Below are 28,000 nucleotides of genomic sequence, written 5' to 3' on the forward strand. Positions count from 1 at the left end.
ATTTTAAAAAATGGCACATAGCAGTAGGGGTGGGGCTTCCCACTTTAAGGTTACATGTAGAAACTCCCTCACTAATTATGTTCTAACATCAGAGACCGTGTGAAAATAAATTCTACTTTCTTTGGATAGTACCTCACTCACCTTGTTTGGAGACCGCTTTTCATGGTAACCACAAGGTTTTCCTTGCATGATCAATGCTCTGTGCATCGTTGAATGGTCACTGAACCATCTACAGTGAGATTCCCACTGGGCTTCCTGCTTGGCGTGGTAGCAGTTGGGCAGTCTCCCAGAGTTGACTGGGGCCCTTTGCATTTCTTCATTGATCCTTCCTCTATGATATAAAGTGCAGACTTTTGGCACTCAAAATATGTAGGTTCATTTACTTCAAAGCTATAGGTTCTGATGTACTTTTCACGAGTTTATTTTGAGACTCACAGTGAGCAATTCCTCAGCAGTTTTACAATATCAACCATGCCCTGAGGGCAGGGCATATAGAAAAATCTTGGCTGATTCCTGAATGGTCATAGGAAGTCCGGGAGGAAAGTAGAAGCTTGGGAAGTAAAGATTGAAGTTATCCCATTGGAACAGAGAAAGTATGATGGCTAAGGCTGACTTCACATATAAAGTTTGTTAATCAATGAACAATAACTGCCATAACTTTCTTACAATTATTGTGTGGCATGGATACAGCCTGAATTTAAGGATGGTGATGATGATGGAATTTGGGCTCTAGCTCTTATGTCTACTAGAAGAAAAAAATTGACTTCTTAGGACAAGAATTTAACTTTAAAAGAAGAATTTAATAATACTATAGGAAATAGAAATTCTCCTCCAGTTTCTCCTCCCATTCGTCCTCCACAGTATTTTTCTTCATCTGCTCATCCATTAGATTTCTGAGCCCCTGGTGAGTAGTAGTCCTCTTCTAGAGCCTGAATAATTATCACAGATGCTTAGACAGTGTTCTCAGAAGACAGGGGCTGCTATTAAAGGTACTGCCTTTTTAATTGAATAGCCCAGATCATAGAACAGCTACAACAATGAACACAAATCTCTGCCTGAGCTCCTGTATTTGCTTATTGAACAAACTTCCTTTGGAGTTCTTTGTAATTCAAATGTAAGCCAGGATCCTAAAGGAAGAAGTAAAAGAAAAAGACAAGTTCTAACGGCTCAGAAGACTACATATGCTGTTAAATAAAAATGTTGTCGTCACACCAAGTAATGAAAGCACAGCGGTAATGAATGACAGTGGTTCACTCCTTCTCTGGATCTTTCCCTTGATATTTAAATCCTTCCTATTTTTAAGCAAACAAGCAAAACATTTTTTTTTTTAAATCTCATTGATCTCTTTTCTCCTTAAGCTAGAGTGCTCCTTTTTCACAGACTTTCCCAGGTGCTGTCTGTATTACAATGTTTCTGTTTCCTCCCCACCCTTATTACTCTCACCGGAACAGCTCTTTGTAAGAGCTCCAGAATTCAACTGACATCTTCGGACCTCATATTAGTTGGCTTCTCAGTATTTATTTATACTGTGAACCATGCCTTCCTTTTCAAAATTCTCTTTTCAAAATATTCTTCTTTTGGCTTCCTTGACACACTGTTTTCTTCCTGTATCTCTGGTTACTGAAAGTCTTCTTTGCAATATTATCCTGCAGAAGCTAAGTGTTGAAGAATCTGATACCTTAGCTTGTTTCATACACACCTGTGGCTTCATTACCTTCCACAGGTCTGGGAGTCTGTCTCCGCATAGACCTACATTTTTAGCTTCGAATCAGCACATGCAGACACCTCCATGTGATTGTCGAAGGCTCTTCCTAAGTATTCCTCAAATTCGCTCACTGTTGGCCTCCACCGCTAACACTCAGCTATGTGCTGCCCTCTTCTCTCCCCAGGACTATGACACTGCAGTCCTAACCGGTTTCCACATTCACAGTTGCTCTCTCTAAGCCCAGCCTCCAAATTGCAGCTTGAATAATCTTTTCAAAAAAGCAAACCTGATGGCATCAGTCATCCTCCCTGCTTCTCCAATCCTGCAACACATATTAACAACCCTTTCCAAGGTCTCAGGGCTCTTAACAAAAAGCCCAAACGTTTCCAGGGCCTGGTTACCTCTCCAAGCTCGTCTCAATCCATTCTCTTTCTGAATAGCTACACCCTGCCAATGGCACCCTCTCAGTTCCTCGAATGCTCAATCTTTCTTTCCACCACCAGGCATTTGAGCAGGCTGCATCCTCTGTCGGCAATCTTCTCCCGTCCTACCATTCCCTTGGCAAACTCTGATTTCTTTATAGGCTACTTCTTCATGGAAGCATTTGACCTCTGCTGTGTAACAAATTATCATGAACCTAGAGGTTTAAAACAACACAAACTTATTATCTCATGGTTCCCATGGGTCAGGAATCTTAGCTTAGGTTAGCTGAATCCTTTGCATAGGGTTTCTCCAGACTAAAATCAAGGTGTTGATATGTACAGATGCAAGATCCTATTCCACGACTGTGTGTGTTACTGGCAGAATTAAAATTAATTTCCTTGTCGTTGTGAGGCTGAGCTGTGCTTTTTCTTGCTGACTATCATCCATAAGTGAATGGATGAGCACATCATGGTCTGTCTATACAGTTGAATGCAATTTAGCAATAAAAGCAGTGAACTATCAGTACACACAATAGTATGAGCGAAACTCAAACTAACCATTCTCAGAGGAAAAGAGCCAGACAAATAAAGAATACATGTAACATAATTTTATTTATATAGACATCTAGAAAACGTAGTTTATCATGGCAGAAAGCAGATTCATGGCTTGGGGATGGAGTGGGTAGAAATGGGAAGGAGAGTTACAGATGAACAAGAGGAAACGTTCGTAGTATTGATGGGTTCTTGATGAAACTATAAGCTTTAAATATGTGCAGTTTATTATGTGTCAGTGATTCCTCAATAAAGCTATAAAAAAGAACCATCATCATCACCACCATCTGCAGATGTCTTTTATGCCTTAAATCACTTTTTGCTTTTTCTCACTTGATCTCGGTCAGGAAGCTAAGTCTTCTCAAATGTCTTTTGAGACATGGTCTTGGGGGTACTCAAGGTTACCAGATGAACAACCTTCATATGAAATCCCAATCAGAGCACTAGCAAGTATGAACCTGAGGACAATGGGGAGAATGGATGAACATGTTTGAAACACGTCTGATAAATTTTCATCCTTAACAAAGAGATCTTTTCATATAGAGCTATCAATCAAATGACACTGTGAACCAAAAACAGTACGCTACAAAACCTTGCTGAATGTAGCAATGAAATCAATTTCCAAAATTTATTTATTGACCAATAAATCAGTTCACACTAAGCTCAGAGCTTTCCAAGTATATACTCAAGAAATGAATTTTAATTGAAATCAAAGTTATTATGTTTTCTGAAACCACTGAGAAGAGCAGAACTAGAAATGTTAAAATGTTACCACAATACTGAACTTGAACTTGAGTTTATTTGGCTCAAGTGGTTCAACTTCCTGTCCCTAACCTTGCTCCCCTTGTCACGGGTGAAACAATGCCCGTGGTTTGTGGGCATCTCAGTGGAGTTCCCATTGGGTGATATCTAGGTAGAGAAAAATGAATATAATTCCCCAATGTGCATGAAATAATTCCCTAATAGCTACAACTGATTAAATCTGAGTTAAAGCCATACTGGGTTTCCAATAACCACAATTAGTAGAGTGTAGTTTCACCTCCCAAATCTGAAGAAAAATACCTGTGTTGAAAAAACTCTAGTTACTGTCAACCACGTAAATGAAAGTACTTGAATACCACAGCATGTACACAATTAGCTAATAAACTTCAACTCAATAATTATCTGAAATTAGGAGGGCATAGAAGAAAGGAACGTGCTACATACCAACCTCACGTTTTCCCCTGAGAGCATTGCTCTCCAGTGGTGACAGTCACAACATGTTGGGAAAATGTTATTGGACCTTGTAGAGTTAACAACGTAGTGTAGCTTTCAGCCGAGAGGTGAGCTTTAAAGCAGAGCCATAAGAATATTGTGGTAATTGTGCTCAACACCAGGGAAAAGAAGTAAAACAGCGAGATGTTGAAAATAATATGTTTTAATGGAAAGAAACATAAAACAAACTTCACAATGGTGCCCTTTTAATGTGTTCACAATAGCTGTTAATGTTGAAAAGGTAAGTGAACTGTTTATAGCATATTCAGAGTTGAAGGTAAATGTTAAGAAGGGCTGTTTGGGGCTAATAGAAAGTATGGTACTAAATCTAAAGCAGAGGCTGCTTAAAATCTTGCCATTTTCCAAATTTAGTCTATGACCTAGAAAACTTTAACAGCTCGAAGCCCGTGAGCAGCCTTAACCAGATCAAGGAATCAGCCACACATTTGGACTTTACAATCAGGATAATGCATTTTGCACAAGTTAAAGATATCAAAAGTTGGAAACAAAGAATTATTAAAACATAGAATGAACTGAATCATAAAAATCATAGAAGTTTAAAGCTGGGAAGACCTTTACAGGTAATATAATACAACTCTCTTTTCATACAAATACAGGCAACCAGGCTCAGGGGATTACACACCATGCTCAAAAGCACGCAGCAGAAAACCTTTACAATCGTGACTTTCTACAAATGATTTAAATGCCTGGAACACAGGAGACCATAAATAAATATTTGCTGAATGAATATATAAATAAGGGCTTTAGCCTTTTATGAAACATTTAATTATGCATAGCCATATAGCTGACAAGTAATGTCAGTCGGCATATTTTTTGAATGCATAATACCACTTAATTATTAATTTCATAGCACAGTGTTTGTAACCATTATGACCAAGATTAGGGTCTCTGAGTCTGAGAGCAGCCACCTATGACCTGTAAGATCACCAAGGGAAATATGCCCTGAGGATAAGGGGTTCTTTGGATCCCAGCTCCGTGGTAGTCTCCCTGTGCAGCCTGCTGGACCATGCCCGAGTCTCGAGCATCCTTCTGTCCTTAGTGGCCTGTCGTACGCCCTCTATTCTGGGTCTTCATCTTGGTTCCCACCAGGGAAATGAGAGAAACCAGAGCAGGATTCACAAAGCAGGGGCTACGACAAGAGCATGTCAGACAGGCAATGAAAATACAAGGAGAAAAATGTGGAAACGTTCCAGAGCGCATAGGACTGATAACTATTTGTGAGTAAATTGATAAGTCTGGTTTTTCTAAAAAGTGGTAAGTCAGAACAACACTGATATGATACTTTAAAGTTCTGAACACACTGTTGACGTGGCCTAGAAAACATGATGTGTTAGTTTGCTAGGGTTACTGCTGATGGGTGACTTAGCAGAAATTTATTGTCTCACAGCTCTGGAGGCTGGAAGTTGGAACTCAAGGTGTCGGTTTTTTCTGAGGTTTGTGTTTCAGGCCTCTCTCCAGCCTTAGATGACCATCTTCTCCTTTTGTCTCTTTATATCGTCTTCTCTCTGTGTCTATCCCTGTGACCAAATTTCCCCATTTTATTTAAGGGCATCGGTCATTTGCATTAAGGGCCCGTACGAAAAGACCCACACATTTTAATTTGATTACATCTACAATGACCCTGTCTCAAAATGAGGTCATATTTGTGGTCCTAGGGGTTTAGACTCCAACATATCATTTTTCAGGGACATGATTCAACCCATAACACATGGATTACACAAAAAGTAAGAGTTAGTTTCTCACTTTGTTCATTTGAAAGGTATAAATGAAATTTTCAAGTGGTCGTAACACCTTTATTTTTGGAACTAGATATTACATTGAGTTACTGGTTTGAGTAGGAAGGTTGTGCCTCCTGAAAACTTGCTCATCTCTAACTTGCCGTTGACTTTGTGTCTGTACTCAAGACAGTGGCTTTATCTGGTCCATGAAAAATCAATCTTCAGATAGACAATGGCAAGAAAGTCTTGTGTTAATTTTCTGCTTCACAAGACCATGGATTTACATAATGGCTAAGAAGCATCTTCTATTGTTAACATTTTCATTAAAGAGTAAATAACACAATTATTTTTTGAAATGGTGAGAATCTTGCTCAGCAAAAAAAAAAAAAAAAGATTTCCAACATTTTAAAGAGTGACCAGAAATTGGAGAAAGTTGTAGCACATTTATTTGCTAAAATATTTGTGAAGAATTATAAACAGGATACCACAGTGGCTAAGAGATGGCTTTGGAATCTGATGTATCCAGGTTAAAAAAATCTGTCATTTGCTAATTATCAGACCTTGAACAATTATCCAGCCTCGCTATTCCTGGTTTTACCAGTCATTATATTTATATTATTATGTATTTTTATTGATAATATTAACATCATATGTATACTGTGAGAATTAAACTAGAAAATGTACATAAAATGCTTGTAATAAACAACAACAAACTCAGATTAAGCCCTTGATATATGATAGCTCTTATTATTAAATAAAGGATGAGAGCTGGAAAACTAAATTACTATATAAATATAAGCCCAACATTATATTATTAATAAAGAACTATAATATAAAACTTTAAAATTTTTTTATATTTTATTGAAGTATAGTTAGTTTATAATGTGTCAGTTTCTGGTGCACAGCATGTTTCAGTCACACATGTACATACATATATTCGTTTTCATATTCTTTTTCATTATAGGTTACTACAAGATATTGACTATAGCTCCCTGTGCTATGCAGTAGAAACTTGTTTATAGATTCAAAACTTATGGTGTTACTCAAAAGGAAAACAGTTTGGAACTTTCATTTAGCATTTCCTTCTGAATTACAGTAACTTTTTCAAGCAACACATGCATCCTTTTTACTTGGATTATCAATTTGAAGCCAGTCACTGTATGAACTTTTAAAGCAAAACTTCTTTGTATTCTTTGTTTTTATTGGTCATTTTCTGTCATAAGCATAGTAATTATAAAATCATATATTGCTGGGAATTTATCTTAAAGATAATTTTGTCCAACCCTTTCAATTTACTGATGAGAAAACTGATTTGCAGAGAAGTTAAGTGGTTTTCTTAACATTACATATTAAGTTCATAACCAGCCCAGGCTTTTTGATTCCCAGTCCAAGAGCCATTGAAGGGCAGTAACTCTTCAAAATAATACCAACATGTATTATACGGAGCCACATAGTATATAGTGTTGAACTCCAATTTTATTATTGTTTACTTAATTCTACCAAAGAAGAGGATTTCATTGCATTTACCTATTGAAAATTAAGTACAACACTATCACCTGGTATCATTTAATGTGTTCCCATATAGCAAGAGCTTATAGATCCCTACCTTTTTGGTACATAAACAAGTATAAATAATCCTATCCAGTTAAAATTTAAAATTAAACCATCTTTTATTAATCTACCCTTGATTTATTAAACTCTCCTTTATTTGTTTAAAAAGTAAAGATATTTCTAAACTGACAGTATAACATAATGAAATTAAATTGACGGTACAGCCCTAGGCTGAATTTACAGGATTGATCAACATGACAAGCTCACTAAAAGGTAAGAGACAAGACAAGGCTGGTTTTTAAGATAATCGGATCTGTCCACATCAACTCCTCTTGGAGATAGCAAACCCACAATACTTTGCATTATTTGTTTGTTTTTTCACTGATAAAGAGATTAAAAAGAAACTGATGTAATTTCTATCGACAAGATTTCTAATAACTATCACATCTCTGCTTTCCCAAGGGTTTAAGAATAACAGAAGAACTAAATGAAAATTTAAGTAGCGGTGCCAGTTTTGAGAAGAACTTGTCTGTCTTTTTTGCAGAGAAGGGCGTAGGTGAGAACAGTCTGGTTCTTGTCAAAGACATGCTCCTGAGGATAGGTGAAGTGTGAGCACTCCAGATACTCTTCCCAGAGCTGGAGGAATTGCAGAGAGCAGATTTTAACAACGGGAGAAGTCAGCGGACACTAATATTAGGAACAGGAGAGAGTCTGAGAAAGGACTTTAATGGAGAGACAGTGTAAGTTTATGCCAAAGGCGCCCTGGGGTCATGTCACAGCATTAACTATGGGCTTACCATTGTGGAATGGGTATGTAGGCAACTGTGGTAGGGGAAGCAAACAAACAAACAGAATCTCTAAGTCTAACTGAGGAAAACATCTTGTATTTGTAAAACAAGGGCTTGAATTGGATCATAGCATCACTAACCTATTTTGTCTGTTTGTTTCCTTATGTTTAGAGTTTGCCATTTGTCATATTTTATCTGTAGATGTGTCCACAGTGAGTGGGAAGCCTCAGCCTAGTTTACAAAACAATAGAAATGGAAGTTGGTTCTAGTTGTATGCATTTTACCTTTAAAGAAAATATAGCCAAATGCATATTGGTCTTTAAATTTAAGACCTTCCTAGGTAACTTTCTCATTACTTTGGTCTGGTTGCCCAGAAGGCCTGCTGGAGCTGTCCTTCTGAGACACTATTCCATGTTTCTTGGGCATGTTTTTCTCTCATTATGGTTTATTTTCTTATTTTATTGGAGAAAATCTTCTAATATCTACCCATGAGAAAGGGTCTTAAAATTTATTTCTTTAATTTTATACCTGACTGATAATTTAGCTGAGTTTAGAATCTTAGTTTGGAATTCATTGCATTGTCTTGCAAAATTCTAATTTTTTTTTTTTTGCCCCATTATATTCTAGCTTCTAGAGTTGCTGCTGCAAAGTCAGTTACCATTTTGATTCTTTATCCTTTCTAAGGGGCATTTTTTTTTTTAAGATTTTAACATTTTGTTAAAACTCCCAAATGTCATCATACCATGAGTTGGTGTGGATCTGTTCGCACTTATGATCCCGGGCTCATTCAAACTGAAGCTTCATGCCTTTCAAATAAGAAGTATTTATCATCATCATTAGCATCACTATTAAATTTTCCTTATTCTTTTCTATTTTGGAACTCCTATTATTTGGGTGTTGAGTATCTCATAGTGATTTATCTTGTATTGATCAAATTTTATTTTCAATCTCTGTTTTTGGTTTTACTTTTTGAAATTTACCTTCAACGTTATATTCATTTTGTTTATAACAGGTATCATAATTTTATTTTTCAAAAGTTCTTTTTTACTGTTAGTTGCTTATTTTTCATAGTCCTCTATTATTCAGTAGATAAAATACTTTCTCTTGTCTCCAAGGAAACTGGTCAGAGTTCTGATGTTTCCTTATATTCCCATCATTACTTCTGTTTCCTTCAAATTCTTCTTCCTCGCTGTGGTTGTTTCATCTCTGTCTTTCAAGGAGGGGCTTTCCTAAAATTAATGAAACGCTAATTTGCAATCTTTTGTGCTTCGGAAAACTTTACAACTGGTAGACTTCGCCATACAGGGATTGGGTAGGATTCTTCCAAATAATCAGTAGCATTGTATGTGTGTATGTGTGTGTGTGTGTGTGTGTGTGTGTGTGTGTATTTCCCCCTCTTTTATATTATTTGTTTTCTGCCAACAAGAATCTCCAGTCCTCTGACTGGAATGTGCCTAGTGCACAGTATTCTTGAGACTGAATGGTACAAAGCTACTGAAGTTTTATTTCAGTTCATAGAATTTCAGTTAATTCTCCTCTTTTCAGGATGGTGCCTCTTCCTTTCAATGTCTCAGGTTCCCCTGGTCCTGAGCATCCCTAGTTCCATTCTTCTGCAGAATCCCAAGAATCCTGCTAAAGGGTGTTGTTTTGTTTTGTTTTGGTTTTCCTTTTGTAGCAAACGGACCTGCAGAGATTTAACTGACATAAAAAACACAGGATTGTCACTAGAGTAGTTGGTTGTAACACGTGACAAAACTGACATTCTGTGTGGTTGGACCGATGCCTGGCTAGGTGGCAGGCGTGGGAGCCTCACTGAGCTCAAAGCAAACTGCGCAGCGATGTCTCCGCGTGCCGCCGCGCGCCTCCCTCTGCCTTCAGCCGCACGTGCAGCAACACGTTGCGCAGCTTTTTCCTGAGTCTGTGATGGGGGCAGGCTGGCTTCTCTTTGTCATCTCCTTGCACCGTATGTTTTCCTTCACTACCTGCGTGGGTTTAATACAACTGATACGGCTTAATATAGAATGTGGGTCTTTAGCAAGACAGGAGCCTAAGATCAAGATTTGAAATGATGGAATGAGGAGAGAGAGAGCATTACATGGAGAGAAACAGCACGACTAGAGTCGAGCAGCCAGCAAGAATAGGGGTTCTATGTACGTGCGGAATGTAGGAGGCAGATTCCACAGGACAACCAAAATGATGAAAAAGAGGAGTTCCTTTGAGGGACAGTGGTTCAGTGGGAGCCAGTTAATGGGGGCCTTGAAAGCTGAGCTGCAGAATTTAAAATAGGTTCAAAGGGCAGGAGGGAGCCATTAATGTCTCTGATTTGGGGTGAACGTTTCATGTGACTGGATAAAGAGACAGGAAGGAAGGTGTCTTTTCCATAAACCAGTGGAGGAGTGGGGAGGGCTACAGTGGAACTGGGAAATCCCAAATGAACTGGATAAGAAAGGTGAGACGATGATACTAGGAGACGTTCTTAGGAACTCCAGATCCCAGTTGTGACAGGCCAGCTATCACCCTGTTCTTGTAATGTCCCTTAAAAATGAAGAGTAATATTGAAGGATTCAAGGTTTGCCTTTATGATTCTGGAATATATGCATGAAAAGTAAAGTGTTATTTAATTTTTCAGATATAACTCTTAACAAGCATCTAGGGACAATCTGAAAGATGGACAGAAAATTACACACTTATAATAGATTTATAAACACTCATGCCATAGGCCACCAGAAGAGAGACTGCCTCATGGATTCAGAGGAGAAACTTTTATAACTTAGGGTCATCTTTCCATATGCAAAAGGAGTTCCCAAATGCATCCTATGTGCCTGACATAGAAGTGATACTGAAATAATTCATTAAAAAAGTTAAGTCTGGGATGGCCAAGTTCATTTTTAAAATGCTATCGGATGTAAGAGATTGATTACTAGGATAGTTTGAGACATATAGCTTGACGTAGTTTCAGTTATTTTTCAGTAATGTTTATTTGATTATGAATAAAATTAAATTGATAATACTTACAGACTTATACCAGTTTTACAACAACGAAACAGATTTGAGGTTAGGCGTATTCAACTACAAAACAAACTGAACAATTATAGAGAAGAATTTTTCTTGTGTTTTGTGCATTTGGAGAAGTTCAGCCAAAAGTTCAGGGATAAAGACGTGTGCTTCTTAAATACATTTTTGCTCTGGTCAAACAAATGCTTTTCTCCTGAAATTAGATGGCCGTTGAGACAGACACGGTGTAACCACCAAGTTATCATTTGGTGGGAACGTTCAGATCAACAACTCCATCCCCAGGGCCCATAACCGTCAGTTATTTATGGACCTGAGTGCAGGTGCTCAGTATTTTCTCATCTGAAGGCAGCTACCTCAGCAATTTAGTGTCTCTGGCCCCCACAGCAGGACATTGATTAGTCTGAGCCTGAAAAATAAAATGCTGCCTACGGAATAATCAGTTCTGTTTTTTATTGGTAGCTGCTGCTCTCCTGGCTTCGTGTGGAGAAGAAAGTCATCTCACAGGCTGTACTTCCTGCTTGAGCCAGGTCATGCTCTCTTCCCTGCCCCCAGAAAGAACTAGAAAGAGTCCAGGGTAGACCCTGCGGCCTCCAGGGCAGTCTTTACTGACCTCAGCTGCAGTGTCACCAGGAGTTTCATAGACGGGAGGACGCTGGGGGTAAGCCACGATGCCAGCCAGTTCTGAGAGGACGCGTTGGGTAGAGAAGTCAGGTATCAATATGGCCCCAACTTCCTCTCCAGCCAAACTCTCCTTTGTTACATTAAAATGCTTCCAGTTCACTTTTTTGCATCACCCTCAAAACTTTTCTACCTGGGACTTACAAAAAAAAAGATCAATATAATCATTATATTTTTTAAAATTTATCATGGGTGTCACTTTTTAGATGAAAATTCAAAATTATTATCAGGGGCTAAAAAGACCCACATGATTCAACTGCTGACCTCCCCCTGGGGCAACCTCACCCTCCATCACTCCCCAGGTTGGTCTGTCTGCTCTGGCCCGACAACAGAGGCTGCTGCTCTCTCACTGTAAGATGCCCCCACCCCAGTTTCCACCTGGCTAATTCTGACTCATTTTCATATGTCAGTCCATGCCATTTCCCAGGAGGATGTTTTTACTGCCAAGATTCTGCTAATATATCCTCTGGTACACTCTGTATTTTTCTTCTGTGGCGTTTATCAAAATTGTTGTGATACAGTGATTTGGTATATATTTCTTTGTTTACTGTTTATCTCTCCTACCTGATGTAAGCCCCATAAAAGCAGGAACAATATCTGCTCTGTCACACTGTACCCCCAAAGCTCAGCACAGTGCTTCTTACATAATCAAAGCTCACAAAGTATTTGGTGAGGGTAGGGTGCCCCCAAATCCTTACATCAACTACCAGTTCCCCCCAGATAGCAATGTTGTTAACATCCAAACATCTTCAGGCTAAGAACTAAGCTCCCTGGACCTTATTCCCAATGGCTATTACAAAAATAAGAAAATCTAGACTGGACACCATTTATTGGCATTCTTCCAGCGTGCAGAATTTATATGAGAAATTAAAGCAGCATTATTTTGTAATCATTTCACTGGGAAGTTGAGCCGTTGCTTTTTGTATTGTTTCATTTTTCTTTTGGCAAACACCCGGATGTGAGAACATCCCCATTTTTGGCAGATTTTTCTGTGCGATATATAATTATGAAGTTTGTCAGGTCAGCTCAGCCAACTCTGTGTTCAGCCAGAATGACAGGAACTGATTCTAACTATATTCTGGTTGTTTATAACCACATAACAAACCACCCAAAACTTAGTGGCTTAAAGCAATGATCATTCATTTTGGTAAAAAAATCTGCAATCTTGGAAGTGCTGTCTGTGGACCACTCACCTTTCATCCTCACAGCATGAGCTGGGGCGGCCTGACCAGCGTTGGCGGCTCCACCTCTGTGATGGCTCATTTGCATGGAGGCAGTTTCAGCTGGGAGCTGCGCTTTGGCTCTCGGCCAGGGGCCTGCAGTTCTCTCCTTGGGCCTCTCCGTGGGACTGCCTGGGCTTCTTCACATAAGGGGGCTCAACCTCAGGTGTGAATGCGGGAGACAGAAAGTGGAAGCTGTCGATCTCTTACAGCATCGGCCTGGGAAGTGGCACAGTGTTACTTCTGCTGTGTTCTGTTGTTCGGGTGCTGAAGGCTGAATGTCTGTGTCTCCCAACACTACATGTTGAAACTTGATCCCCAGTGTGATGGTATTTGGGCCTTTGGAGATGATTAGGTCATAAAGGCAGAGCCTTTACGAGTGAGATTAATGCCCTTCTAAAAGAGACTCCGGAGAGCTCTCTTGCTCTTTCTGCCATGTGAGCACACAGCCAAAAGATGGCAGCCTGTGAACCAGAAGAGGCTTTTACCAGACTTGGTCTTGAACTCTCCCGTATCCAAAATTGTGAGAAATAAAATCCTGTTGTTTAAGCCCCCAGCCTATAGCATTTTTGCTATAGCAGCCCAAGGAAACTAAGACATCAAGGCAGCCGCAGCAGCCCCTGGATGCAGATAACCTGATGCAGCCCTGTCCTTGGCTCTGGAAGGAAGCCACTGAGTAATCCACACCTGTGTTGGTCTCTTAGGCATTTAAAGAAACAGCAGAAACACAACCATTACTTGCTGCTGGTATTGCTTTTACCTTATTTCCCACTTTCTTTACTTGTTTAGGGCTTTGAAAAGTCTTTTGAAGTAGCTGTGAAAAGAGTGTTGTCAACAATTTGGAAATAGTTCATGACTCTATTCAGTTCATCACTTCATCACCTCCAGGTCTCACTTTAAAAATTATCAATTAAGACAAACTTATTCTATATTTTTACTCTACCCAAACTTTTGTCCCAAATAATATGTATTTCAGCTAGGCTTTAAGGAAAGGGGTCCAAAAAACTTACTTAAATGTGAGGATTTACAAAGTTTGTAGCAGGACTAAAGTCCTGCCTTTGAAAGTCAGCTGTGACAGCATTTCAGTATCAGAAGCAGGACGCAAAGGACGAGTCATTTCTGTTGAGATAAAACAAGGCTACTGAGTCTCCATGAGGCTGTAGGGAGGCTTCTTAAATCATTGTAATAGCCTGAGATAGAGCAGTAGTGGTTACCCTTTCACCCTCATCACAAGATAGTGACCAGACATAAAATTCATCTCCAAGTCTGCTATGAGAGACAGCATTCACTCCCAGTTGAGTTTGAATGGTGCTGGAAGAAGAGGAGTCACTCAAGGACCACCACCAAGGAAGCAGTCCTGATATCATACTTCTGGCCCCATGAGGACAATCAGAGCTTGGAAGGGATGGTGAAGAGAGGAGAGAGAAGTAGGGCAGTTGGCATGCCGTGTTCATTCTGCCTGCTTCTGCTCTGATTCTCTGGTCAAAGTTCCAGGTAAATCAAAGTGCTCTAGACTTGGAGTCATAAAACCTGGCTTTGCTGCCACTGGCCAGCTTCAACTTTTGGGAAAGAACTTAACCTTTCTGCCTATCAGGCGCTTCCTCGGTAAAATGGGCATAATATCTATCTCAGACGTTAGTTGTAAGGATTAAATGACCTAATGTGTAAAGAAGGCTTATTCAGGGAGCAGCAGCATAGGAAAACGTAAACCTTTTATCTCTAATCGTCACTGCAACCCTTTGAGGATGGGCTCACTTTGGAGATAAAGTAACTGATGCTTAGAACTAGCAAGTGCAGCATCTCAGATTCAAACCCACATCTCCCGGACGCCTACATCCATGTCCTCAACCAATGTATAATATTGTCTCCTTGACATTTGATACATTGATTAGAAACCCTCATTCTTCTCCCAAAGGAAGAATATTTATTCCCCATGATTCTCAGCATTCAACATAATCTCTTTCATGGTAAAAATTAAATCACATTTATGAGTATCCCACCATATACATTTGCCTAATATGCTGTGACATTCTAAGTTTTCCTTTCTTCCCCTTCTCTTTTTTTCTCTGTCTACCTCTCTTTCCTCATCCACTACTTTTATGCACTGAGCTCTTAAACTGTCATTGTATCTATGAATTTCTGCAGAATACAGGGACATTGTGGCTCCAGCAAAGAAAGTAATCCCAAAATATGGAAGAACTCTCATCCTACAGTAGGGATGGTGATTTTACAGTTCGTTTTCAAGCCACATCCATACATCCAGGATGGTGCTTTAACTCACACAAAAAATTGTATCTTGGAAAAGTCCTCTAGTTTTTAGAAGATGGAGATATTCCCCAATACTCTTTGTCTCCTTCGAAGTTTTCCTAAGACTAGTCCCAAAGTATCCTTCTAATTTAATGTAAGATAACCTTTTATACTACTCCTGATTCACTTTGTTTCTCCAGTGGAAATCTTTTGTTCTGCATCCTTGTGTCTCCATTTTTTTTGACTCCCCTAACAAGCTAAGATTTATGATCGCATAACCTTGCATAGCCTATGGAAGATGGAGGTGCGTTTGTCACCCTCTCTCTCGGTGCTCCTACCCCCCTTTCGTTTCTCAGGCCTCCATGGGGGCACTTTCACCACTGGTAAGAACGTCAGGAAGGTCTCCATTCAAGGGGCTCCTGGAACACTTCAGCAAACACAAATCAGATTTTCAACAACAGCTGAATTACGTCTTTCCAATGCTCAGTCACTGACATATACCAGACGCAAGTTTATAATAGCTTTTGAGTCCCATACCTCATAGAGGAAAGATTCATTTCAGCACACTACGTCTTTTTTGAAATCTGTGGTAAAAAACCTACTGTTTTGAAATCCTATCTTAAGAAAATTGCCCATTTGCACTTCAGCTTACAAGAAAGATTGTTAACAAATGTTGATTTATAATAAAATACATACAGACAATAAATTTTAAGTATAATAAATGACTTAGCTACCAGAAAATATTTTTTGTGAACGCTTTTCAAGAGGGAAGAGAACAAATATAAGATATGTATAACTTCACAGAAATATAAGTTTCAGACGGGGAAACCCCACATCTTGTCCAGATGCCTCGCTTTACAAATGAGCAAATGAGATCCTGAGAAGGTAACTGATGTGGCCAAAGCTACCTAGCCACTGAGTGACACTTCTTATCCAAGTGTGCAAGTCCGTCTGGGGTGAAAAACAACCACCATGCTTTACTCTTTGATTACGATTTGCAAAGTGATTACTCTGGAAACACAGCCCTTGCTCGTATGATTGCAAGTTTCCTTACACCTAACCAATCCTGGGTACCAAAGGGGTCACTTCAATGCTGTTTATCCAAAGTTCAGTGGCTCACTACTCTCCTCAGATCATGCTTGCAAATCTTACACTGTTGGAGCTTGAGGTCTCCAGGTGTTATTCATAAGTTCATCCACCAGCACCATTTTCCTTTTGTCAACTGCTGGCTGACCCTCGGAGCCAATTCCAGGGGTCCTTGCCCCGCCATTGTTCTCTGTGCCCTCCATGAGAACACTGGTGTCTATGCCAAGGATGGTTCCACGTTAAGTGTGAGAATGACATTCTCCTCTCTGAGTCACCTCAAGGGTCTGGTATATCCATCACTCTTCTGTGTTCCTTTCACATGGCAGACTATACTGCTGTGTCTATAACAATGGTTTATATGATTCAGTCCTATGGCTATCCCAGAATTTCAATTTCAAGAAAGAAAATCAGAGTGACCTATTTTGAGTAGAATGCCCACTCCAGGTCCAATCGGCCATAGCTGGGATTATATAATACAAGTGTGTCTGCAGGGCATCCGCCTCTAGGGAATAGGAGTAAATCTCAAAGAAGGGGAAAAGGCCAGTGGGAACAGATGTCCAGTGGGTTCACTATAAGACCCCTTGTTTGAATCAGATCCGATGACGCCCACCCCAGTTCTCTTCCTCCTTTTCTATACCAATACTTTCCACTGTGTGAATCAAAAAATATGAGTGAAAATATGTGTAACACCTATATTACCAACTTATCAGACATTCTTGAATACTTTTGAGTCCCAGAAGTGAGCTGACCTTGGGCTCAAGCTTACAAAAATTAGCCTCTCAATATTTAAGATAATAGCTAAATAGTTCACCCAGAAAATCGCATCCAATATAGTAACTCAGATATAGGACTAACTGGCTGACTCAGCTCTCCTGCTTATCAGAGAAAATAGCCACCACTAACACAGATTGCGTGGAAGATAGTGAAAATTATCCTATTGCCACAGAGTGCCCCACTCTACAAAATCTAGCCTGAGATTCTTAGTCTTTGAACCATACATTTGAGCCACAGCTTCTCCTCGAATCCAAATACTTCAAAGATCCAAGGATAATTTTTAAACACCGGAATGTAATTACCCACAAATTAATTCTCTGGTTTGTTTACTGGGAGAACGTAATAACTTGTTTTCACAGTGCCCGAGAAGAGGAAATCTTTTCTCTCAAAATTCAGACCTCCGTGATAACTGCATATTTCACTTGTTTATTTGAGGCAGACCATTTCCAGTCTCCGCAGCCCAGACGGTGTGCACGGGGCCTTGAAGTTTCAGAACAGCGTTTTTGCCGGGGGTGCTGGGCTCTGGCTTTCAGCGTAGATGATGCAGGCCAGGTCGCCTCTCCAGGAGGAGAACAATTTGGAGAGAAATTCATCTCATTTATTGTAAACCATGAAAATGCAATTATGTAATTTGCAATTAAAATGAGACTCTCGGTCTTTAAATTTAAATAGCTGAATCACTTAGCTTGGGGCTTACATACTGCCTTATATATTTTTTATTTCCTGTGATTATGTCTCCTCTTCCCAGTGATGGCAGAGACCACGCATTAAACTTTTCCAATCTTGCACAGCTATTTTTGTGGCACCTTATACAGAGTAACAGCTAGTGCCTATTGACTTAATCTGGGCACAAAGCTCTTACATTTTAATTGCATTTTTTAGATTAAATTGAGTCTCCCAACCGAACACGGAAGGGCATAAACACAATGCCATTTACCGTTCTTTATTTTGTGGGAGTCTATTTCGAATTTTGAAAGATCTTGATAAAATGCTAAGCCTCCAGCTTTCTACTAAATTTCAAATATTTTTAAGAAGACAAAATTATACCAGGCCCCACGTGAAAGGTGCAGTCAGCAATCTTCAGCTCTGTCACCAGCTTCACCTGAATCTGTCCCTTCCTCTGAAGCAATTTTCCCTTATCAGAACAATCTTCTAAGAGGATAAGTGGAATCTCCAGCTGAGAGATACTGATCAGGATTCTTCTGGTACGTTCTAGTAGGGTAAACACTTGGTAGAGACTGTGTCACTGAGAGTCATCTGCTCGGGAACATCCTCTTCTTGGGTCTTTAACCATCAGAGAGCACCCTGGACCAGGCCACGGTCTAAGGAGCCGGAAGGAAGAACAAGTGCCTTCCCCCTGCTACATCCTTTACGTTCTTGGATATTACTGAGGATGCATCTACCTACTCAACTTCTTCCTTTTTTTTTTTTTTTCTGAGCAGGAGAATGAGAATGAGGGAAGAGTTCAGAGCTCTTCTGCTAAGCAGCGGTGGGAAGGATGAGAGGGCCATGGCTACCAGGGTATATTTTGCACTGAATGTACCCCTGATACTTGAGGTGGATGTCAGTACAGATAATTGCTCATTATTTGGGTCATCCTCCAGCCTAGACCACTTAACAGAGACCTCTGAAATTTCCTGTGTCTTTTTATCCACTGCTAATGCTTCCCCAAGATAACTATTTCTTTGTCCTTTCCATATTATAGAATACTTTAAAAACATGTTTGTCAAGAAATCTTCCATTCAAGCACCAGTAAGCTTCGCATCTTTTCGATGTATGTTCATTAATTAAAATAATTGAAAGAAATATGGAAACAAACTAGGTGCCAGTCGACAAATGAATGGATTTTTTTAATGTGGTATTTGTACGCAATGAAATATTAATTAGCTATGGAAAAGAAGAAATTCCCCCGTTTGCAACCACACAGATGAACCTAAAGGCTGTCATGCTAAGTGAAATAAGCCAGACACAGAAAGGCAAATTCTGCATAATGTCCCTAGGATGTAGAATCTAAAAAAGATGAACTCAGAGAAACAGAGTAGAATGGTGGTTTCCGGGCCTGGGGGTTAGGGAAATGGGAAGATACTGGTCAAAGGGTACAAACTGTTAGATATAAGATTAATTAGTTCTGGGGAATCTAACGTACAGCATCGTGACTGTAGTTAATAATCTTGAATTTTGTACTTGACATTTGCTGAGAGTAGATCTTAAGTGCTCTCATCACACACACACTCGAAGGTAACTATATGAAAGGCTGGATGTTTTAATTAGCTTGATTGTGGTCATCATTTCACAATGTATATATATATCAAAACATCATGCTGTATGCCTTAAATACACACAATTTTTACTTGCCAGTTAGTGTTTACTCTAGAGCTTTACCCTTAATATTTAGGAAATAAACATTTAAGTACTTATAAAATGTTAAATTAATAATGATATACACACACATGCTTTACTAAGACTAAGAAAAATTAAAACTAATAAAACACCTTGAATACACAGAATTCAAATGCACGCTCTCTCAAAAGCCCCCTCTTACCGTCACAGTGCACCATTGCACAAGTTTCCCATCATGAGCCAAATAAAGTTTTTTCTAGGATTTTGGACCATTTTTAATAGAGCAGAAAGTTAGAGATAAGATTTATTTTCAGAAAACTGAAATATTGCTTTGCAGCAAGCAGACACCCTGAGAAATCTTGCTCCTATGTCTTTCACATGAACATCATTGCTGGGACTTCTGTAAATAGAAATGCCAGCATAGAATTTTTAGCACAAAGAAAGTAGTTACTCAAGAAATTACTTATGTATAGTAATGACTCAAATCTTTTAAGAAGTATTAAAACAGCCATGTTCTTAGCAGGAAAAAGAAACAATGATTCAAGAAAAGTAATCTGAAATCTTTATTTATACTTGCAAAGTTAGGGAATTTAGAGTTATTCAGGGGAAAGGGGGACCCTGCTTCCTTGTTTGTATCTTTAAATTTGTCTTCAGCTTGTAGACTGTGGAAACATTTTAAATTCCATTCTACAGATGGTGCCAGGGCCAAGGGCAAGGCAACCAGACTGCATGGAGCAGCCAGCAGAGCAGGACAGATCAAGCAGACCACCCTCACATCCCAGCCGACACGTCTGGTAGAGTGGAGGGCATCCTCCCATTCACTCACGCATTCATTCATTCACTTCTTCCCAGTCATCACTGAGCGCCCACGGAAACCAGAGACACTGCTAGGTCCTAGGTATACACTGAAAAGTACCGAGACCACCACCTACCCTAGTAGAGCCCGGAGTGTAGCGAGGCCAGCCAGCAATAAAGAAGTAAATTATCAACTGTATTTAAAAACCGTAATCAGTTCTGACCATGAGAAAGATTCTACTTAGGAGATTAGGCAGAGGGATTTAACTTTGGGGAGTGCAGCCAGAGAAAGTTTTGCTGAGAAAGTTAGAGTTAAGCTGTTACCAGGAAACTGAAGGAGTCGGTCACATGGGTGGTGGCGGCTGGGAGCGCTACAGGCAGAGGGAGGCAAGAAAGCCCTGAGTTGGAGAAGAGCTTGGTGTCTGTGAAACTGAAGGAAGCCAGCGTGTTGGGGCAGGGAGTCTGAGGGCCTGACGCCGAGACGAGCTCAGAGAGGCAGAGGAGAGACGGATGATATAGGATTTAAGTCATGCAAGGAGCTTTGATTTTTTTTTTTCATAAAGTGAAATGATACTGAAGGATTTAAGCAAGAGGGAATCATGATTCCATTTATACTTTCAAAGGTAATTGAGGCTGTTTTGCTGAGAACAGAAAGAGGGCAAGGGTGGATGCAGGAAGACCTGTTGAAAGCTGTGCCACCATCAAGGTCTGTAGGAGGCAGGGAGGTGGTCTGGGCAAGGGGGTGCCAGTGAGGCCGGAGAGAGATGGATGGATGTGAGCTGTGCATGGAAGGGAGAAGCAACAAGACTCAGTGACAGAGTCACAGTGGCGGGTAACAGAGAGAAAGGACTAAAGGATGCCGCTTAGGTCTCTGATTTTATGGTGACACCATTTTTGCCCAGGTTGGGTGGACTCTGTCAGGAATGGGCGGGAGATTTTGAGGGGAGCGCAAACAGCGCTATGTTTTTTTAATACTTAAATAGTCCTTATAAAAAACTGACTAAACAGAAAACGGCCAAAATGTATGCAAAATTCCTCTCTCTCTTTTTCTCTCATTCACTTTCTTTATTTCATACACAATTACCTGTGAAAAACTACAGATTTAAAATAATTTAAAACCCGTTCTTCAGTTGGTAGCAGATACCAAATGCAGCCCATAATCCCCAGCATAAAGGTTTGCAAACTTTCTCAGCTCCTGGTGCCCCAGTGTAATTTTTTTCATGGCAACAACAAGGCCAAAAGAATGATCTAATAATTTTAAAGTACTTTAGTCCAAACAAATTAACAAATATTTTTGTTCCAGCAACTTAGTAGCCATTTAAATGCACACACACATACACACACATAAACTGGGAGAAAATCTTGGTTTTATTTCCATCCTTAAATGACCACAGTTACATCCTACTGGATTGGATGCATGTGCCTCTTGGGCACTGCACTGCTTCTCAAATCTTGAGTCAGATTGGACATTGCAACCTCTATTTCCTCTTTTACACTGATTTCTGCATGCTATGTGCTTTTTACCACTACAGCTTCAGAAAACTCAGCTTCTCAGATAAGACATCATTAAGAGGAACGTAGTACAATTTAATGTTGAAACTGTGAATGTCCTTAAGTTAGTAAGTTGCCTCTGTTTGACAGACATGAAGTCTTCCTTTAAAACCTGAAATATCCTGCTGTGACCCTGTGAGTTCCCGGTGGGTACCCAGAGCCCTTCAGCAAATAGTCTGAGAAAGGTGGCTTTCATGAGTGGCAAGAAATTTTATGTAAACCTTAACCTGTATTCTCAGATCAGACCATATTCAGGGCAGGCATTAGCAACATCCAGATTTTCCCACAGATTATTCTAAAATAGCCATGTAAATAAATGCATTATTTAATCAGTATTCTTTGAGTTTTATGTAAATAAAATTTTCTCAAAACTGACTTTTACCCATATGTCTGCTGAAACTTAAAAAAAAAGTGAACCAATCTATTTGGAAGCTTTCTAAAACACTGCTCAGAAGTGTTTCTGAAATACTTTCTAAATACTTCTCTAAAATACTTCCTGAAATATCCCTCTGCTTTCTTAAAGAGAGGCTACCAGATATAAATTAAGCTAGTCTGACTCAGTGTTACCAACGCAGACACCTGCCACCTTTGTCCTGCCTGTCATTTCTCTTCCTATCCTTTCTCCCTGGAACTGCCCCTCCCCTTCAGTCACAGGGAGAAGACCTGCAGGCTATGCGGCCTCCTCTTTAGAGTCAGAGTCTGTTCACCAACACAATGTGCTATAGGAGGAGGGGATAGCCCCGTGGTAGAGCTCTGCTCAGCGTGCATGTGGTCCTGGGTTCAATCCCCAGTACCTCCATTAAAAAATAAGTAAATAAGAATAAATAAACGTAATTACCTCCCCTCCCTACCCCAAAAGTGTTATGGCCTGAAAAGGCACATAATTGAGCTTACTGAAGAATAAAGTAGTACATTAGAACCAATGAGGCCACCACAAGGGCTGAAATAATAAAGCACTAGTTATAAAGCAGAGGATTTATGATAGCTGTGTCAAGTTAGAGAAAATTTTCTCATAGTTTGGAGTGTATTCTGAAGATGTGATATCACCAGTATGTGAACTATGGAGAAACAAGGCCTTTCCTGATATTTAAAATATGATGTTAAGTCGATGGGTTGGGGGGTTGGGGGGCAGAAGTGAAGAATCCACTGGCACTCACCCATTCGTACCACTCCATTTCATTGTTCATTTGTTTTTGCTTCCAAATGTCATTTGAAGAAAGGGTTCAAGAAGCTCCCACCTCCCAAATGTCAACCACTGCCGAAAAACGATGTCAACGTAGAATCATGTATTCAGTGATACACAGTGGATTCCAAAAGCCAAACTAATGGCAAGAGGCCACGTTGCATAGTTTTGTGCCTCCAAGAAGGCAAACATTCACAACATGTAGTCGTGCTTTGGGTGGCCTTGCACGTATTATGTAGCTGGTGCATGTGGAAAAGGCATCGTAACGCTGACCATTTCCACAGTAGCGTGGCTTTCTGACAGATCAGTTGACAACACTGCCTTCATTGGATGCCTAAGGGTGGTTAACTTAGAGCAAGAACATCAACCATGCTCTTGAACTTAGTGTCACAATGAGTTGTTACTACTGTGTTTTAAAATCTACCCATGACGGTTAATTTTATATGTCAACTTGGCTAGGCGAAGGTACGTGGTTGTTTGGCCAAACACTACTTTAGGTGTTGCTGTGAATATATTTGGATCTGATTAACATTTAAATCAATAGATTTTGAGTAAGGAGGGTTACCCTCCATAATGTGAATGGGCCTCATCCAACCAACTGAAGGCCTTAAGAGCGAAGACTGGTCTCTTGGAAGCGAAAGTAATCCTGCCTTTGGATGCAATACCACAACACCAACTCTTCCCTGGGTCACCAGCCTGCCAGCCTACCTTGCAGATTTTGGACTGGCCAGCCCCCACAATTAGATGAGCCAATTCCTTAAGATAGGTCGATGATAGATAGATAGATAGAGAGGTAGATAACTATAAAGACATATTTCCTATCAGTTCTGTCTCTCTGGAGGGCCCTAACTAATACACCACCAAATTGCTGATAGCTGCTTCCAATCTAGCTTCTCCCTCTGGTTAAGTGTAGATCTTTCTTTCCAAACATAGAAGCTAGGTGACAAGTCTTTTAAACTTGACCTTTAGCAGTCCTTGCTCTTGGGTTAACTTCATTGCAAAATAGCACAGTATTTATTTAAAGTAAATCAAAACAAATCAAAACAGTAACATGGCACCTACAGTGCCCTCTAGGATACATAAGGATATTAATACATCCTAAGGCAAAGAGAAAAACGCTTCCAATTTCCAATAATAATGCCACTCATCACATCTCAGATATGATGAGAAAGCTAATGGGCATTTTCACGATTATGTGGGTAGAAAACCAGATCATGCCAGGACAGATCTATTGTGGCTACCCAAGGAGGGTTCTACGAAAACACAGGTATTCGGGGCTAAACTGTGTTCTCACAAAATTCATATATTGAAGCCACACACCCCCCTTTTTTAAAATGAGACTGAGTTTGGAGACAGGGCCTTTAAAGAGGTGATCAAGTTAAAAGGAGGACGTTAGAATGGGCCCTAATACAATATGACTGGTATCCTTATAAGAAGAGAAATTTGGACACAGAGAAGCATTAGGGATACATGTACCCAGAGGCAAGGCCATGCATGACCACTGTGAAAAGCTGCTATCTGCAAGCCAAGGAGAGAGACCGCAAAAGAAACCAAACCTGCCAATGTCTTGATCTCAGACTTCTAGTCTCTAGAAGAGTAAGGAAGTAGATTTCTGTTGTTGAAGCCGCCCGGTCTGGGGTATTTCGTTACTGCAGCCCGAGCAAACTAATACAATAAAATCAAAAGTCCTATTTAAAACTCTACTGCTATAGAACAAGAACTACTCTCCCCCCCCTTTTTTTCCCACAAAGAGTTATGATGTTTTTCTGATAGAGTCCTGACAATCTTTGCAGATGGTAGAATACTGAGTCAGCTAAATCTGGCCTTTTCATTCCTTCATGACATTTCTTTAGAATAATAAGGAAGAAGAGCAGTGTGGAAAGAAGTGGATAGTAACCAGTTCCAGAATGTCTTGAGGTCACTCACAGAAATGTTGTACACGAATAACAACAGGTTGACCAAAAGGGAGATGGGGTTTATGTGGCTGAGGAGGAAGGGGGGAGAGAGAAAATAACAGTAAGAAATTAAGCTAAAGGTGGAACAGAGAAGCAATACCTCATAACTATTCTAAATCTAGATGTCAATAAGCATTTGAAAACCTCGAAGTCATTCTGCTTGGTTTTGTGTCAGACCAGCAGCAGGGGCCATATTTTTTTCTCCCAAATACAACCATCAGCTTTGCTATAGATCTTCAAACCATGCAGGTAAATGGTCGAGTGAAGCTCATTTAATCATGTAAGAGTTTATGCTGAAATTTACTTCAGGCAGAAAAGTTAGAAGTACAAGGATCTGTCAAATTTTCCAGGGACTTATAATAAATTCTTAGAGTGTGAAACCACCTCTCTCTGTTGTTTGTAGATAACGACTGTTCAAAGCGGTCTGCGTATTTGAGAAATAAAGTGAATGGAAAATTTCTCTAAGTAGGGCATATTTCTGATGACTAAGATTAGTACATTATGTCTGCTCCAGACTGAGTCAATAATGGATCGTTCCCAGATAAGCACATAAAAATGGGTTATATGTAGCTTAGAGCTGAAGTTGCAGACATTAATTTGCTAATTTACTTCAGTACAGAACTGGTCCAAAGAAACCAAAAAAAACCTCCCAAAAGACCCCCGAAATAACTAAGTAGGAGAGCATGACTTTCATCAAGGCAATCACAGTAAGGTCATTAATAATTGCACAAAATGAGTAACTCATTCATAGTTCCTGTGGAGCAGCAAACGATGTAGTACCTGAATTGCATAATGTCGTTTATCTTTCAAGTTTTTTTTTTTTCATGATCCAAGTAAAGAATTGAGTACTCATTACGTGAGAAGAAAATCAAAACTAGAGAATGTCATAAATTTATAGGGAGATACACTGGAAAACACATCTTGAAAGTGACACAGCTCTAACTGATGAGAAAAATCTCTTACGTTGATAGCAAACAGTTTTTCATTAAAGATTTTAAGCCTTGTGATTTCATTTTTAACAAAAGTGCCACTGTTTTTTTTTAAAGGTCTCAGAGAAGTTTGAATAGCAATTTCCAAAATCCAGAGAAATTGAAGTCAAACACTATTTTATGTGGAATTGAAATGAGCACATTTTGCCTCCTTCCTAGGAGAACTTAAGACAGTAGGGCCGTGTTTTAAACAATAAACATCTGAGAATGATAGAGCTTTTCAAAGTACAGGTAAAACTGTAAGATGGAAGTGAAAAATCACAACCTTCCTCTCGTGAAAATGGTAATTATCATTTACTTGAAACTCTCTGACTTACAATGCGTAAGAGGCCAATGATAGCAAAAGGCTGCAGAGGGTGGAGGATAGGGGGAGGTGAATTCTTGGGGTGGAAGGTGTTCCAGAGATGAAACCAGAAATGCTCTCTCTTCCCAAGAGACGTGTTCCTTCAGGAAATATTTTGTATTGTAAACATATTCCTAAGCCAATCCTAGTATTGGCATAGTTGGTTAACACGGAAGAAATTCATTCTCTGGAAGTAAAACCAAGAACTCAGGTGATGAGTCAAAATCCTCGCATCAAAGGATTTTGTCTCCTCTATTGTGCCTTTTGTTAGTAAACTCACACAGGTTGGTTCACATCTTTAGGCTCCAACATTTAAGTTGTCAATGCCAGAAGGTCTCTTGTCTAAATATTTACTAAGCTGAGGAGAAGAAAACAGAACATACAAGAAAGATTTCTTGAAGTTGAAAAAAAAATCACTTCATTGAAATATTTTATTGCTCTGATTCATCTATAAAAAGTCCTCCACTTCGATAGTTATTTACATCTTGCAATTCTTCTCCTTTTTTTTTTTCCCTTACCTCAATGGCAAGGCAAATATTCCATAAACTCTGGTGGAGTAAAGAAACTCCTCTGACAGGTTCCTGGATTTTCTACTCAATCATGTTCTATCAGATCAAGGTAAAAGTGCTTCTCTGAAGTTTGGGGCCCCATGACAGAAAGTGTAACCAAGTATTGGTTGGAGGGTTGTGTTCATATGTCCAAGCCACAAGGATCGCCAGTAGAACATAGGAAAATTCTCTCCACCACATTTTCACTTAGAATCTGCGTACAGTTTCCATCTCAAATTCATTTGAGATAATCTCCTCAACTCATAAGGTTGAGAACAAAACCTAAAATTATTATTGTCTTTGTTGAAGCAGACATATTTTCCAAATAGGATCCCTGCTTTTCTGTCAAGTAGAGCTGGAAGGTCCTTCAGAAATCATCTAGTCCAGTGGTTTCCAAGCTTTTTAGTGTAAACTCCCTTTTATCAAATGGAAATCTTATCCCAAATTCTGATCTATACGATGATCTGGAAGTGATGTTGTCATGGTTGAAACAGAAAGAAATCTACCCGCCCCGGTCTCTCATTTCCAACTGGAAACATCATCACATCTTCAGGATCTAAAGCCCTGGAGAATGAATGTGCTTTGAAAGCAACTGATCTCCTCTTTCATTTTACAGACAAAGGAGTGTTAATCTGCTCCCCTGGTGAGAGGAGCACGGTCCACATCTACTGAGCACACCCATTACACACCTGTGCTCTTATTACATGATCTCTTCTTATTTTTTCCTTTTTCTCCTGGTTTCTTGTTTCCCCACAGCAAAACTGAGTTGGTTACCTCTGTGGGTCTGTTCCACACACAACGAAGAGAGTTGGGGTTTGTGGACAAAATAGAAAAATGTAAAATGTATATCATAAATAAGATTTAGCCACCCACAAGTCAATTATAGAAAGAGGAGATTAAACAAGGGTGGAAGAAATTCAGAACAGCAATTCTCAGACGTTTGGTTTCACTTCAACATGTTCAAAGTTGTTAAGGACCCCAAAAACCTTTAGTTCACTTGGGTAAAACACCTCTTTGTTGTTTACTGTAATAATAAATAAAACTGAGAAACAAGAGATAAATGTCATTTCAAGTAAATAAACACAAGCGAGGCAAAGAGAGAAAGCTTACTGCCACCACTCTACCTGCAAAGTGTGAAAGAAGGTCATTATTACATGAAGGAAAAGCCAGCAGAAAGATGTCATCGTTTCGGCTCATCTTAGTTCCGTAGAACAGGCAGCGTTTCCATAATTCCAACATGGAATACCTGTGAGCAAATGCAACAG

The 28,000-nt window shown here is 39.6% G+C and overlaps 1 long non-coding RNA gene across 2 annotated transcripts; it reads right to left on the reverse strand.

Moving 5' to 3' along the window:
• Positions 1-2,720: 2,720 nt before the first annotated feature.
• LOC140689768 (uncharacterized) lies at positions 2,721-27,936 on the reverse strand. 2 transcript variants are annotated; one of them, XR_012064858.1, is made up of 5 exons: positions 27,860-27,936; positions 13,935-14,043; positions 12,898-13,143; positions 11,637-11,843; positions 2,721-3,137 (listed from the first exon to the last, which is right to left on the reverse strand). It is a non-coding gene; the product is annotated as an uncharacterized lncRNA (long non-coding RNA). The 2 variants fall into 2 exon arrangements; XR_012064859.1 differs by lacking the exon at positions 2,721-3,137 and having other exon boundaries at positions 11,796-11,837.
• Between the last annotated feature and the right edge of the window lie 64 nt (positions 27,937-28,000).

Source organism: Vicugna pacos, chromosome 3, assembly GCF_048564905.1.
Source record: "Vicugna pacos chromosome 3, VicPac4, whole genome shotgun sequence".
Classification (NCBI taxonomy): domain Eukaryota; kingdom Metazoa; phylum Chordata; class Mammalia; order Artiodactyla; family Camelidae; genus Vicugna; species Vicugna pacos.